Below are 15,674 nucleotides of genomic sequence, written 5' to 3'. Positions count from 1 at the left end.
ATACACAATTATTTAAAGTTAATTTGAAAGTTATATAGATTTTAAACTCTATTGAAGATCATTACCTCATCCTATTTACTTTTGTATCTCAACAGTGTGCTGCATATTGCAGGTGTTTAATAAGTGAATTTAAAGAAATGAAAACTATGAATTATTAAAAATCTGAGTATCTTCTATGTACAAAATAGTAGCAGAATAAGTAATTTCCATTTAGCAGCAATCTTTATTAAACATTAAAGATAGTGAACTGGTAAGTGACATAATCAGAAATGTATTTTAGAAAAAATCAATCGAGGGGTGAAATGTGGTTAGACTAAAGTTAGAAAGTTAGAAGGTATTTAATGTATTTTTATCAGGACTAAACTGTGTCTTAAAAATAAGAAGTTGCTACTAAATATTGGTAGCAAACAGTGGCATTCCAGGGACTAAGGACACACTTACATGGATGCCTTTCAGGTTCTTGAAGCTTTACCTATTCAGTACTGAAATTATTGTTTTTCTCTTCCAACAAGCCTGCTTTTCTTCTTCCAGAGTCTCTATATTAGTGATTGATACCACAATTCAGACAGTAACCTCAAATAGAAACCTGAGAGTCATAGGGAACAATTTTATCTTCATTACTCCCTACAACCAGCAAGTTCTATAGATTTTATTTCCAAAATACTTTTTGACTCCATCTACTTCTCTCCATTCCCACTGCCAACTTCTTTATAAATTCCAATCACATTGCACCAGAATTTTTGCAATACTCTCAAAATTCATGTTGCTTCCTTCCGATTTTTGCCACACTGAACAGAGCCCTCTTTCTTTATAAATGGCAAATCTGATCATGTTCTGCCCCTGAATGATATGTTATAATGGCTCCACATTGCTCTTAAGGTAAACTCTAGAATGTCTTACCAGTTGCTTCCTGATCTGTGCCTCCTTCTCTCCTGAGCCACATCCCTTGCTACTTCTTCACATTTCAGACTTAATCAACTTCTTTTAAGTTCCCTAAACCACTCATCTCTCTAATCTCAGGGATTTTACACATGCAGTTCCTCTGCTTGCAATTCTTTTCCCTACCTCCTTCTCTGATTAATTCCTACTTGTTCTTTGGGTCTCAACTTATATGCAATATCCTTCAGAAAGCTTTCCCAGACTCCCAAGATGGAGATAATTTCTTCTCATGTACTCCCATAATCAACCTGTCCTTTCACATAACTTACAATGCACTGTAACTTTCTGTTCACTTATCTGTTTCCCCTAGTAAAAGTACTACTTGTAGAAATCATCTACTATAATATTTTTCACTGTTATCTCCTTAAAATCTAGAACAGAAAAGAGAATGTGGTAGGCAATATATGTACACATATGACATAGACATTTCATTATATAGCTGAATGAATCATCTTGAAACTTCTAATCCATATTTATTATGTTTAAAATAAAGTAATTCAAATGAAATATATTTCACTTAACTTTTATTCTTCTCAAATTACATATTTTTGTTTAATGTGTCAATAATAGTTTAAATTTATTGATGTATTTGTGAAGTTTTATGTTCATTATTTCTTTTTGAATCTCATTCCTTTATTCTAGCTCAAGCTTTGTCTCCTGAAATGTAACCATTTGATATTCATAATGCCTACATATAACAAATACAGCTGACAGGTTTAGGATGCTCTCTTATCTGATGAACTGTCTCCATACTACAGTGATTCTAGCCAGAAGGGATAGTGTCTCTTGCCAAGTTTGTCCCTTCATGATCCTTCCCCAACTTCTGTTTGGATCAAGAGTGGAGAACTGACCAATGAGCTGAGCAGATTCAATTCAATTCTGTCTCTCTCTCTTTCTCTCTCTCTCTCCAGAATTTAGACTCTGAAATACAAAGCCTAGGAGTCAGCTGGTGATGGTCCTGAATCTAGAAAGTCATGCTTCTCAGAGTAAGATGTGCTGTCATTTTTGTGTCATGTGTGTGATGAAAAGCCTAGTTGAGACAGATTTACAAAGAAAATGAAAAAATTGGGGCAGACACAAAAGAGAAAACTGGAGATTAGAGAATATAGTTTTCCTATAGAGAAAAAAAGATCAAGTAGCTATTTTTAATAAGTAAACACCTTCCAGTTCCCAATGCTAGCATCTCTTGAAATCTAACTGTATTACCTTCACATTGTTTCCATGATATATCCTGGTAGTTCTTTATGTTAGACTACTTAATTTAAGCCAGCACCTTTCTAGCATTCACATCCTCCCTAAGTGCACGTGTATTTTAATCATATTTACTGAATAAATATGGAAGTCTGAGAGAAGGAAGAAAAGGTGGGAGGGAAAGAGAGAGAAAAGGCAAAGAAAAAGAAAAGGAAGAAGGGAGAGAAGGAATAAAAATTCTTATAGGGCTTGTTAGAATCTAGTTGGAGAACCAAAAATAAACACACAGAAAAGTATAATATCTTAGGCATAATTTTATAGCTTTGAAACAGAACTGTTAAAAAAAAACTCTCAAGCTATAAAATAGATGTGCTATATTCTTCAGAATGAATCAGTCAATGTTTGAGGCAGAGCAGAGTAAAAGAATACATTCGAACTTTATAGTATTAAGAATATAATTATGGCATATAAATAACTTTTCACTTCTTTTTTTGAAGCAGTCATGCTTTCTCTTCAGGTTAAATAATTCTATAATTTGAATATTTTCTGTGAGGGAAGTCCCAGAAAACATAACAAGGGGTAAGTAACAGCTTAACATTATAGACAATAAATGTATTTTTCTGGAAAGTCTTCCTCCAAAGAGTGAAATCAGAAAATTTATGAAGAAGATAGGATTTGGGTTATATCTTAAATTATTTTTACAGGCATAGATATGTGAAGACCAAAATTCACATACAAGAAAGCTCAAATACCATCATGTCTGGAGAGTGCTTCTTTTTGATTGAATTTTAAGATTTATGAGTAAGTGTCAGATTGTGGAGAAACTTGGAAGCTAGACTCAGGAGTTTATTATGCAATAAGGAAACTTTAAAACCTGGAAGGTAGGAGAAACTGACACATGATCAAATACAGACTAAAGAGAGATGACAGTCAACAAATGATAAAAATAGAATAAAAATTCTAAAATAATTCTATTTGGAATTGTTTTGGTACATAGTGTTACCTCCTTGGGCACTATGCCCCTTTCCTAGCACAAATTTCTGCCCAGTAGCAGAGAGCTAAGCACAACGCACTTCCCTGGAGAGGTTTCCCCAACTAATTCTACCTTCACATTGAAAGAGCTTCTGTGCTCCTACTGTGTGCTCTGAGCAGCTTGCACTTCCCATGCCATTTGTCAGTTCGGTACAAGTTATTATGAAGATTTATTTAATCCCCTGCCTTCCCTACTAAACTAAAAGCTCCATGAAAACCTTCATGTTCTCTATTCCCAGCATGTGTCATACTGAGTAGGTGCATATTACTTCTTTTAAGTCAGAGATCTTGTCACTGGGCAAGGTCAAAGAGCTCTAAAGGGTAATCTGGGGTACTTCCCTGGTGGTCCAGAGGTAAAGAATCCACCTTACAACGCAGGGGAGGCGGGTTCCATCCCTGGTCAGGGAACTAGGATCCCACATGCCGAGGGGCAAATAAGCCCGCGTGCCACAACTACCGAGCTCGCGCAGCTCAACTAGAGAGTCTGCGTGCCACAAACTACAGAGGCCACGCGCCCTGGAGCCTGCACACCACAACTAGAGAGAAGCCCGCACACCACAAGGAAGAGCCCGCGCGGGGCAATGAAAGATCTCACATGCCTCAACAGAGATCCTGCGTGCCGCAACTAAGACATGACGCTGCCAAAAATGCATTTTTTTAAAAAGGGTAATCTGGTGTCTGCCAGGTTTATGCTGCAAGGAGGAGTTGTTAAAAACTACCATACCTCGCTGCAGCTAGACAATCTGCCGAGAGCACTGACACAGTGGCACTTTGCCTGGTTTCTTTCCTGCAATTCTTCCTCTAAGATACTTGATTTATATTTTTAAATGAGCTGTTCTCTTAATTATTGAGCATTTGCAGAACATTATACATTTACAAAGTACTCTAACATATCCTGTAAATTATTTTCATCCCCAGAAAGATAAATGGTATTCATGATATATCCTTTTTTTTTTAAGGTGGAGAAACTTTAAGTAAAAGATTGCTGTCCTATCATACAACTAGTCTAGTCAGAAAATGAGTCAATTATTTGTATCGTCCCCTGAGACACAATATTATTCTGAAAATCATAGTTATGAATTCTGTTCTGTTGCTTCTGTACAGCCTCAGAAGACCATTCTTAGTCTATGAAAGTAGGCAAGCGATACAAGGGTACCTTTCTGGAAATACAAGCTAAACAGAAAGATCAAAATTTCCCCATGCAGACAGGCAAGCTGAGTCTTCAATTAATCATAAACACTGAAGCAATGATCAGGTAACACATTCATTTCAGTAAATACTAGTGAGAAATACAAGCTATAATACTATAAACATTCACTTTAATTTTTTGCAAGAGTTTTGTTCACATTTTATATTTACCATGACACTTTTTAGTATATATTGTATTTATGAAATACACCCACCACAAAACTTTAAGTTGTCCTAAACCTTGAGTTTCTACCCACTTGATCAAAAAAGTTATTTCTAAGTTATTATATAATATGTCCTAAGAAAATAAGTCTATAACCCTTCTACATCCGCAAATATATATATACATATATTTGCACATATATATATTATATATAATATATAATCCAATATATAATATTGGAATTTACAAAATAAAAATTTTTATTGCTCAAAAAAATCAGATCTCTGGCCTGTCTTTCATGCATAAATTGCTGTTCTTTAATCTGTAGATTTTTAAATGTGTTCCAAAATTTGATAATGCATATATCTGTCAGCATAAGTATTGTTTGTCTTAAATTTCAAGTTACTTTTTAACTTGCATTTTACAGATTTGCTCTTAAATGAATTGAATAATGAGGTTAACTCTCAGCAAAATCAATTTGGTTTGATATATATTTAAGAAATAAACTGATCATCAAAGAAAAAATAGGCCATTTATTTTAAAACAAGAAAGACAAAAATATGTTCCCTTGGTGACTATCAAGATCTATTACATGCTTAGAAATTATGGAAAGCCTCAAGCGCCTGTACCCTGGCTCTGTGGGGACACAGTTTCGATCTCTAGTCCAGGAAGATCCCCCATGCCTCAGAGCAACTAAGTCCGTGCGCCACAACTACTGAGCCTGCGCTCCAGAGCCCGCGCGCCCCAACTCCTGAAGCCCGCGTGCTTAGAGCCCATGCTCCACAACAAAGGAAGCCACCACAATAAGAAGCCCGCGCACCGCAACAAAGAGTAGCCCCCGCTCGCCGCAACTAGAGAAAGCCCGCACGCATCAACGAAGACGCAACACAGCCAAAATAAATAAACGTTTTAAAAAAGATCTATTGCATGTTTAAAGCATATTGCACTGTTCTGAATTCAGTTCTTCTGAAAGGTGAAATGAAGCCCCATTAACAGTATCCCATATACAATTTCCTGATATACTCAAAACTCAATGGATTTACCCATAATCAAGAAAACTGTAAAAACGAAATTTAACAATTATTGATATGTCATCAAAACTTTTTTTTCTCCCAGTAAACAAAGTCTACTATGCATGTTATCCATAATCACTCTCCAACCCAAACATGAAGCTTTCCTCCAGTTATGGTCCTTTTTCCTTTTGGCCACTTCACATTAAAACTTAGAAAGATTAGAAGAAAAAAGCATACCAGATAATTGAGAAGTTGGACTTTTTTAAATTAAGATTTTTGAATACTGTCTGTGTTCACAAACTTCTAATCCTAGACCACTCTTGCCTACTCCTGACATGGCATATTTCAATTCAAAAGCACAATGCATTATTTAGTCTTTCCTTGAGGTCATGGAAATTATTTTATAAGTTTTGACAATCATCCAAGTTTCAGTAGAAAATTATTAGATGTATATGGCTTATTCTTTACCTGAAAAATATTCTACTGTTAGCAAAACAGGTTTTGGTACTTAAACTAAAATGTAGACACTTAAAATTAAAAGACTCCTAGAGTGGAGTGATCCCAAATACTTTTAAAAGCCTCAAAAAAGCGTTGGTCATGAGAAATTTCTTCTTTATATGAAGACAGCTGGAATTTGTCTTAATATAACTTTCAGCTCTTATTTCTATGACTGTCCTCTGAAATAACTCAAATGTCTTTTCTTCAAATAAATAATGACAGAAATTATGTCACTGAACAAATAATTATTCTGTGCCTACAGAAATGATCCCGACTCTTTTGGAGCTTGCTCTTTAAAAACATTTCTCGGTTCCTTCAAGTTAATTTACTAAGCCATGTTTTTTAGAATGTTAGCACACTTTCTATGTTTATCTTTGATGAATTTCAGTTTTTTAATATGCCTACTAAAACATTAAATGAAATGAATATATGATTAAATCTCTAACTTTATTACATTACAGTGCATTATTTTATATTATATTATTTATATAAAATATATGCTAAGAATATTATTTTACACTGTATATTATACTTTCCCATTTAGATATGCATACATTCAACACAGAATACCAAACCAGGCCTTTCTTCCTCTGGATGCTATTCTGACTCATCCACAGCAACGCTTCTGGAAAGACATATCTGTGTTATTGTTATAACCACTGGAACTCAGATCAAATTAAATCACTTCACCTTCCTGAGTTTGTGTTAATACTAGAAGTAAAAGAAGTCCTACCTTACCTATCTTATAGAGTTGTAAGGAACCAATTAAAGTTAAAATTAAAGAATAATTTTAATTAATAATAAACTAATTTATTACATAACATAAACTGTAGTTTACTACACAAGTATAACAGGAATATAGTTATTGTTGTTATTATTATTTTTACTTCTTTAGGAGTTCCATGTACCCTTGACATTATTTTATTTTATATACTGTAATTGTAATTTCAAATTATTAAAACAGGATTGGATAAAAAAAATTTAAGCCCCCTAAGCTAACCAATGTAATTGTTATCTGTATGGCTTCACATGCCTCACTTTACAGTTCATATCAACACACATGAATCATAAATATATTTACAGAAAAATATATATTTACATATAATGTTTTATTCTTTTTTAAAAGATTATGTAGGGTAAGATTACATAAGCTATTTTAGAGAACATATCATATTATTGGCTTAAATGGAAACTCCATAGCTTATTCTGTTTCCTGCTATGCTTTATTGTTAATTAGTATTGATGAACACCTGCTCACCTGCTCTCAAGCCAGGTATTGCCCTAACCTGTATTTGTGCAGTTGACTTTTAGAGCTCAAGTTCAGCATTTACATATATCCTTATAATATTTCCACTTGATTATTTTAGCCATCATTCATCTTCTTGAAATCCTAATTCTGTCCTCAAATATCTCCATTCCCTCTTCAAGCTTTGATCATCCATATTTTTAATGAGCCTGCTTTCCACATTTTCAACTAAGTCAATGAGGGAACTGTAAAAAAAGGACGTCAGCTTTAAGAGAGCCTTTCACACAGTTCAAAAATCCCTTTATCCAGATTAATACTGTCCTACTAATTGTGTGGTAAGCTTTTTTTCCCTCTTCAAAAATACAGTATTTTAAAAAATAAAACTGCAAGGCTGACAGGAGTCTGAATAACCACACAATAATAATAATAGATGTGTTTACATCATATCCTGGTGCTCCTTTTGAAAGACAAAGGTCTAAGAAAAACTTGTCTTAAGTGGTTTCCTGATAGATTGTGATTAGAGACTCATGATTTTTACACATTGGGTTTGAGCAGAGAACAGAGAGCCATGGAGAGCATGGGGAACCAAATTTCTTTAAAAGAAGTTACATGTTAAGATTCTACAGAAAGAGTTGATGATTAGTGCAAGTCATGGCCCTACACTAGATTCCACTTTAGACAAGGGACAAGGGAATTTTTAAAGGCACAGGTGAGCCAAGAAGTTATGATAAACTTTCTATGGTCAGAGGCCTCAGATAGGCTTCAGCCTTTCAAGCTCAGTGAACCACTTCATCCTCACTTTCCTGAAGAACTCAGTGCCTTTGTTACCACTGATCTTGCTCTATTAAAACCATCTGCATTCACATCTCTCTGCAAAATACATAAATGAATTCACATACAGATAATTAAAGGATAATATTTTTGTCATAAAACAATAGAGACCAAAGAGAAAGTACTCTGCATTTTCAGGACAAATTATGTGGTAAAAAAATACCTTTAGCAGGTGATGGGGGGGATAAATTAGTTTGGGATTAATATATACACACCACTATGTATAAAATAGATAAACAACAAGGACCTAGTGTATAGCACAGGGAACTCTACTCAATGCTATAATAATAACCTATATGGGAAAAGAATCTGGTAAAGAATAGATATATGTATACATATAACTTTGCTGTACACCTGAAACTAACACAACATTGTAAATCAACTATACTTCAATAGGAAAAAAATGGTTTAAAAAAATACGTTTAGCGCTTCTGCTTAGGTAGGATGAGAAGTACAATTATATTATCCCCAAAATTTAGAATGACCCAAAGGTCATAGCTAGTCAACTTGTGGTTGTAGGAAAACAATAAAGAGAATGAGAAACTTTAAGCTGAATAAAGCTAACTGAATATGGAAGTGTTCATGTATATACTTTGTACCCTAAAATGCCATAATCCCAGTAAAAATGACTTGTGAACTTTAATTTCCCCATAAGGATGAAAAATACTGAATTGGATATTATTCAGTAAGGAACATAGTAGATGAGGACAAAGAAAATCTCTCACTATGGGGTCATGGGATTACTGTAAAGTCTTCCCCTTCACTTTTTTCCACAACTTCTTTCCTGCAGATTCCATTTTTGATTAAGGAGACATCCATCCAAGCAGCTGAAGGGATAGTGTAGGAATCATTCCACTCCCTCACATGAGAAAAGAAGGAATTAATTTCCGCCTTAAAACTCCCAAAGACAGTGTGTTGTAGTCTACCATGAGCTGACCACATAATGAGCTCAGAGGTGATTAGGCCCTGGCAATTTTAGGATGATTTGAGGGCAAGGCAAATATATAATTACTAGAATAGAGAAGACTACTGCTGAACTCTTATGATTTTGTTTAATATGATATAATATGCATTATGTATAAGGATTCGCTAGGAAATGCTGCAGATTTATATGTTGTTCATATCTACACACACGCATGTAGATATAAACTCTGTAGTTTAATAATAAAATTACTTGAAATCCTGTTTGTTGACTTACACATTCTCCAGACACTTATAATCCTAATGAACAAAGAAGTGTAACCTTAGAGCTACACCCTTAATGTTTGAAAGAATTAAAAATACACTTCATTACCCAAGAGTTCTAAAATTCTAAGATCAAATACACAGAGTCCAGAAAATACTGCCAAACTTTGTTTTGTTTCCTCTTCTGTAGACAATACAAAACATATTCATCAAAGGACATTAGGGTATGTCTTCTCTATAGCTCCCTCTGTTTTTTTCCCTCCTTCTTACTCCTCTGCCCTCCCTGCTTGGGATCCTCTATCTCCTCTCAGCCTCTGATTCAGTTTTTGAGGGATTCCGTTACTATCTGATTTCCATTCCTTACTGTTACAATGAGGCATTGGCCTTCAAATCCAGGCTTCAGAAGGAATGGGTGAAGGAAGCAGCCTTTCCGAGCTCATCCTGCTGAGGACACATTTATGGACAAATAAACCTTTCTACTACTGCATTGAAGCACTTATAACCGAATTCCACGTGCTACCCTACAGAGAACCACCCTATTTTCTCTTCCTTCCTAAAGACTGCTAAATTGTTTCTTAGTATAACTCTGGAGCTTTACTCTGCTTACAGTGTTTTTGTTAATTTCTTCATCCTTTTCAAGAATCAGTTTCTATTATCCCAAGAATCAAACAAGAAAGCTGGGAGGGAAGGGAGCAGAACTCTCTGAAAATATTACACTTGCATAAAACTTATGACCATCATTTCTATGTCTCTATGATACACCAATGCTTGATTCAGTTCTTAATCACATTCCTCAGTGCAATATAAAGAAAATATTAATATTTTCCAGATAGAAACAAAGACATAGAATGAGTCATGTAGTTTTACTTTAAATTAACAATTAACTGATGGTCAACAAATCCATGTCCAATTCTAACCAAAATAGCCCTTTTCCTCCCTTTAGCAAACCATTGATAATTTCCCAGTGATAATCAAGTGAGATAAAGAGGGGCATATTTTTTTTCTCTGACACAGTATCACATGGCCATTTTATGCCCTGCTTGATGGACTGCGCTGTCCCAAACTATACCTAACTCTTAGAAGTAAGAGCCAGATGTAGGGGAAAGAAATCTACTAGCCTGAATATTTTTAGGTTAACTAATCCACTGAGCATTGTCAATGAATTTTCATTCAATTTTTAGTAAACGTATTTTCCATATATATTACCCCCACTCTCCTGCCCCCTCAGAATACTTATCCAATGAGGAGTATGTTAAATTTTTATTGCTGTGTCACAAATTACCACAAATTAAGCAACTTAGAAAAAAAAAACAAACATTTGTTATCTCCCAGTTTCTGTAGGTCAGAAGGCTGGACTGTGCTTAGCTGGGCCTCTGGCTCAGGATCTGACAAAACAGCAAACAAGGTGTCAGCCAGAGCAAAGGTCACATCTGAGGCGTGGGATCCTCTTCCAAGCCATGTGATCATTGGCAGAATTCAATGTTGAATAACTCACTGTGACTTACTCTTCAAATCCAGTAGCAGAGAGCATTTCTGACTTCCAGACCCCTTTTTTTTTTTTTGCGGTATGCGGGCCTCTCTCACTGTTGTGGCCTCTCCCGTTGCGGAGCACAGGCTCCGGACGCGCAGGCCTAGCAGCCATGGCTCACGGGCTTAGTTGCTCCGCGGCATGTGGGATCTTCCCGGACTAGGGCACGAACCCGTGTCTCCTGCATCGGCAGGCGGATTCTCAACCACTGCGCCACCAGGGAAGCCCCTAGACCCCTTTTTAAAGAGCTCATCTGATTAGTTCGTGCTCACTCATAATTCTGAATGACTCAAAGTCAACTAATTAGAGGAATCATAATCACATCAGCAAAAATCTCTACACTTTTGCACTACGATTTAATTTGCTCATGGGGGAGACATCCTCACACTCAGAAGTTCCATCTACTCTTAAGGAGAAGGAACTATACAGGACATGCCCTTCAGTGAGTAGGAGTCATAGGGGACATCCTAGAATTCTGCCTAGCATATGGAGAAAACTCATATTACTTTAACAATTCAGCAGCAGAATTTTAGAGCAATAATTTAGCATTAAAGTATGCCATATTCCTGCGCGCCGACGCTGGGCAGGAGCCGTCGCCGCCACCGCTCCCGCCACTGCCGGACTTCAATGCCCAGTCTCCAGCTCGCCAGCGTTTTTCGTTGGAATATACGTTGCACATCTATGGCGATTCTGAGCGTGAGGGCAGACTTCTGCCAGGCTCAGCACAGCGTTTCCGCTGACAAGTGAGCCTGGAGGTTCTATGTGCCATAATTAACATTGCCTTGAAGACTCTGGACACCGAGACTGGCCTCAGAAATAGTTGGCTTTTTTTTAAATTACAAGCATATATCTTTTAATGACGCCAGTAAAATTAAGCATCAAGTAAACAAAAGTGGAAAGCGACCTGCTCTTTTAACTTGTCTCACTAGTGCCTAAATGTAGTAAAGGCTGCTTAAGTTTCATATGTGGTTGGATTTTTTTGGAGTCCGAAGGTATCCATCAGCAGACATTGAGGCCCAAATTGAATTTGGATTCAAGTGGATTCTGAATACTTCTGCTTATCTTGAAGGGAGAAGCTTCTTAAAGAATACACAAGTTGAATAGAGAAAACGCTGCTTGATAATAGGCATTTTAGTGGTCTTTTTAATGTTTTCTGCTGTGAAACATTTCAAAATTAATTGATTTTTTTTTTCATTTTCCCCATCACACTCACACGCACGCTCACACTTTTTATTTGCCATAATGAACCGTCCAGTCCCTGTGGAGATCTCCTATGAGAACAAGCATTTTCTGATAACCCACAGCCCTACCACTGCTACCCTCAACAAGTTCACAGAGGAACTTAAGAAGTATGGAGTGATAACTTTGGTTTGAGTTTGTGATACTACATATGATACAGCACCAGCTGAAAAAGAAGGAATCCACGTTCTAGATTGGCCTTTTGACGATGGAGCACCACCTCCTAATCAGATAGTTGACGATTGGCTAAACCTACTAAAAACCAAATTTCGTGAAGACCCAGGTTGCTGTGTTACAGTGCATTGTGTTGCAGGACTGGGAAGGGCACCTGTGCTTGTCGCACTTGCTTTGATTGAATGTGGAATGAAGTAGGAAGATGCAGTTCAGTTTATAAGACAAAAAAGAAGGGGAGCATTCCATTCCAAACAGCTGCTTTACCTGGAGAAATACTGACCTAAGATGCGATTATGCTTCAGAGATACCAATGGGCATTGCTGCGTTCAGTAGAAAGAAATGTACACGAAGGCTGACTTGATTGTGGCATTTAGAGGGAACTCTTGGTACCTGGAAATGTGAATCTGGAATCTTAACTGTGTCATCAAAGTAGTGATGGATTCAGTACTCCTCAACCACTCTCCTAATGATTGGAAAAAAACAAACAAAAAAGAAATCCCTCTATAAAGTGAATAAAATGTTTAAGAAAAGAAAAAAAAAGTATGCCATATTCCTTTGCTCTAAAACTGTTGTATTAATTTTTAACCAATTTATTCCATTCTTCAATTTCAACAGTCTCTTTCTTCCTCTCCTCCATCACTCTCTCGCCTCTCACCCAAGAACTTGGCATCACTTATTTTCTCTTGCTGTGATCTTGGGCTGCTGAGAAGATCACCTGCAAGAGCAGAACACTGGTACCTGCATGGTCTGCCACCATGCCTCTGCCCTCATTAGTAAATGCAGTTGTGCAGATTAAAGAAATAAATCATTCTAGTGACTACTCCATGTCAGAAGTACCTTCACTTACATGAAATTAGAACATTAACGTAGGATTCTTGAAAATAAGCCTCATTCCACTTAGAATTGTTCTCCACACCAGCCTGCAAACGTAATTTGGTATTTTTCATTTTCTTCTTTTAAGAGATGTCCTTTTCAAAACTGAATAAAATTGGGACAGCTGACATTTGAGGGTGTACTGCCCAAGTCTTCTCTATTCTGATTTATTTCACATATCACCTTCAAATTATTACTTCCAAATCATAGCCCAGATCTCCTCTGACCAAAAGAATCCAATAATCCATCTAACCACTCCAGTCCGGACATCTATGGCATCTACAAAATGCACAAAGTGAACTTCCTGAGGAGAAAGACCTTGCTGCCTGGATTTTTTTTAATATGCACAGATTTTAGCACAACACAGGAGTAAAGTGCTTGATATATATTCACTGAATAGAATCGAAGGATTCTCTTCAACTTGGCACTCAAGGCTCTCCATACATAAACACACACATATTTTCCAAAACTTTTCAACTCCTGATCTTCTTCAATTCCTCCATGTCTCAGTCAGGCAGAATGTCACTACGCCCTTCATTCCTATAGGGTAATTACTACTGATTTATCCCTAAAAGGTCCATCTCGGTGCAGTGCCACTTGATCTGTGGAATCTTTGACGATTCAACTCACCCCCCATCTCACCAGCTGGGAGTGATACTCCCACCTTTCAACATTCATATTACTTTTTCTGCATCTCGATTATAGGTCTTTGGTGTTCTACCAACTATCATAGTTACTTATGCTGACATTTCTGAAACTAGATTTTAAGATTCTTGGGAGAGATATTTGTACCTTCCACAAAGTTTGACACACACAATAGACACTAAATAAATACTTCTTTAAAGAATCAAAAAGTTCTTATCAGCATTACAAAAGTTATCTTAATGCTTAAAGTTCAGTCAATAATAATTTTATCTTGATGCTTTCTGTAACTTTAGATAATTACTTTTTCTTAAAAAAAGTTACAAACTGTTAATTCTCTCTTCTTATTACCAAAACCCCTTTTAGAGAGATTAATATTTGGTGACCAATAATGTTTTGCATTTTATCAATGTAATTTTGATTTCTACTTATGCTTATCCTATTGTTCTAGCTAACTGAGAGCATAAAATATAAATTATTAGAGAAAATATTCTAATAACAGTATTTTAAAATAAAATGTTATGTCATTTTTCACTTGGATATGATGTGCCATATATTCTACATTATTTCTCATGATTTATCTTCCAACTAAGGTTTACAATGAAAATAACCATATTTTAGTGCCTTTGTTATTTATAATACTATGTGCCAAAGGAATCCAAGTGACCTAAGTTTTATACATTGCAATTTCTCTTTTAGAATTAAAAGTTATTTTAAAAGGAAATATTTTACAAAATTTTATTATTTCAGTTATAATTATATGTGGTGATGAGGAGGGAAAGATGAAATAAAATACTAACGGAAGTTTTCTATTCAGACTACTGGTTAATTTCCTGTTTTGACATTCCTATGGCAGATATTTAAATTTTGTTTGCTTTCTTTACAGGGCACACTTAAACATTTAGCTCATCTAAGGTGCAATGACCTGAATAATAGAAGCAGAGAAAACTGCTAATTTAGAGATTTTAAATGGATAAAACTTGTAAATGGACTATGGAAATTTAAACACCTTTAATCGCCTTTAATCATGCAGTTAATGAACTTTCACAATTTAACTGTGAACTTTCCAAATGTCGGGGTATGTTTATATTCAAAGTCAAGTACACACAAGCCAAGGGTACAGAAGACACTATTTAAAGGTCTTCATACCTTTTAGAGACTTCTGATATTTCCTCTGAATTTATATTTTCTGCACACAAATCTAGTAACCAAGTATATCTTAACCTAATTTACTTAAACTTTTGATTAGAACTTAACTTCCTACTATTGAATTATGAGAGGCAGAGATTTGTGCCTTGATATTCATTTCTCTTTCTGTTCTTATGAGGTACATGTAGGGTAGTCAATAAATGTCCAGTGAATCAAATTGTGTAGTGCCTCGGAACCAAACTACTATTTTTCAACTTGATTACTACAGAGGACATATGGAGCATGAACCCTGCCCTAAAAATTCTCATCATCTCTCTCATCATTACCTGTTAAAGCATTTCATCATAGTTTGAATTCTTTATGTTAGAGGTTGGCTGAGGCCTGGAATAAAGAATGAAAATGTGACAAATGGCCACTTATTGGTCATTAACTATCATGATTAGAGCAGTCTGCCTCTCAGAGTGAGGGTCAGCATTAAGAAGTGAAACCATCCTTTAGAATATCCTCTTGATAGGAATGAAGCAGTTCATTATCTGATCATTAGGGTCCATGCCAAATAAAACACATCCCTCACACAACCCAAGTCCTAATTGTTCATTTAGTCATTGGCTTAAATGGGAAGCAATGGAAAAAGCAAGTAACTAAACAACTGTACAATCTTCAGATCCCCATCTAAGTGCAGGATGATATTTAGTGCTAACAAAATAGCTCAGGGCAAAGAAGTATTAAGGGCGACTCTGAGAGATCATATGTGGCATCCAGCCACATATGGAAACTTTAGTT

General features: G+C 35.9%; 1 pseudogene; it reads left to right on the top strand.

The window, feature by feature from the left end:
- Positions 1-12,005: 12,005 nt before the first annotated feature.
- On the top strand, positions 12,006-12,761 carry LOC131754486 (protein tyrosine phosphatase type IVA 2 pseudogene; annotated as a pseudogene).
- The last annotated feature ends 2,913 nt before the right edge of the window (positions 12,762-15,674 follow it).

Source organism: Kogia breviceps, chromosome 4 (assembly GCF_026419965.1).
Source record: "Kogia breviceps isolate mKogBre1 chromosome 4, mKogBre1 haplotype 1, whole genome shotgun sequence".
Lineage (NCBI taxonomy): Eukaryota > Metazoa > Chordata > Mammalia > Artiodactyla > Physeteridae > Kogia > Kogia breviceps.
The sequence above is the reverse complement of the archived record's forward strand: the minus strand, read 5'-3'. Positions and strand labels throughout refer to the sequence as shown.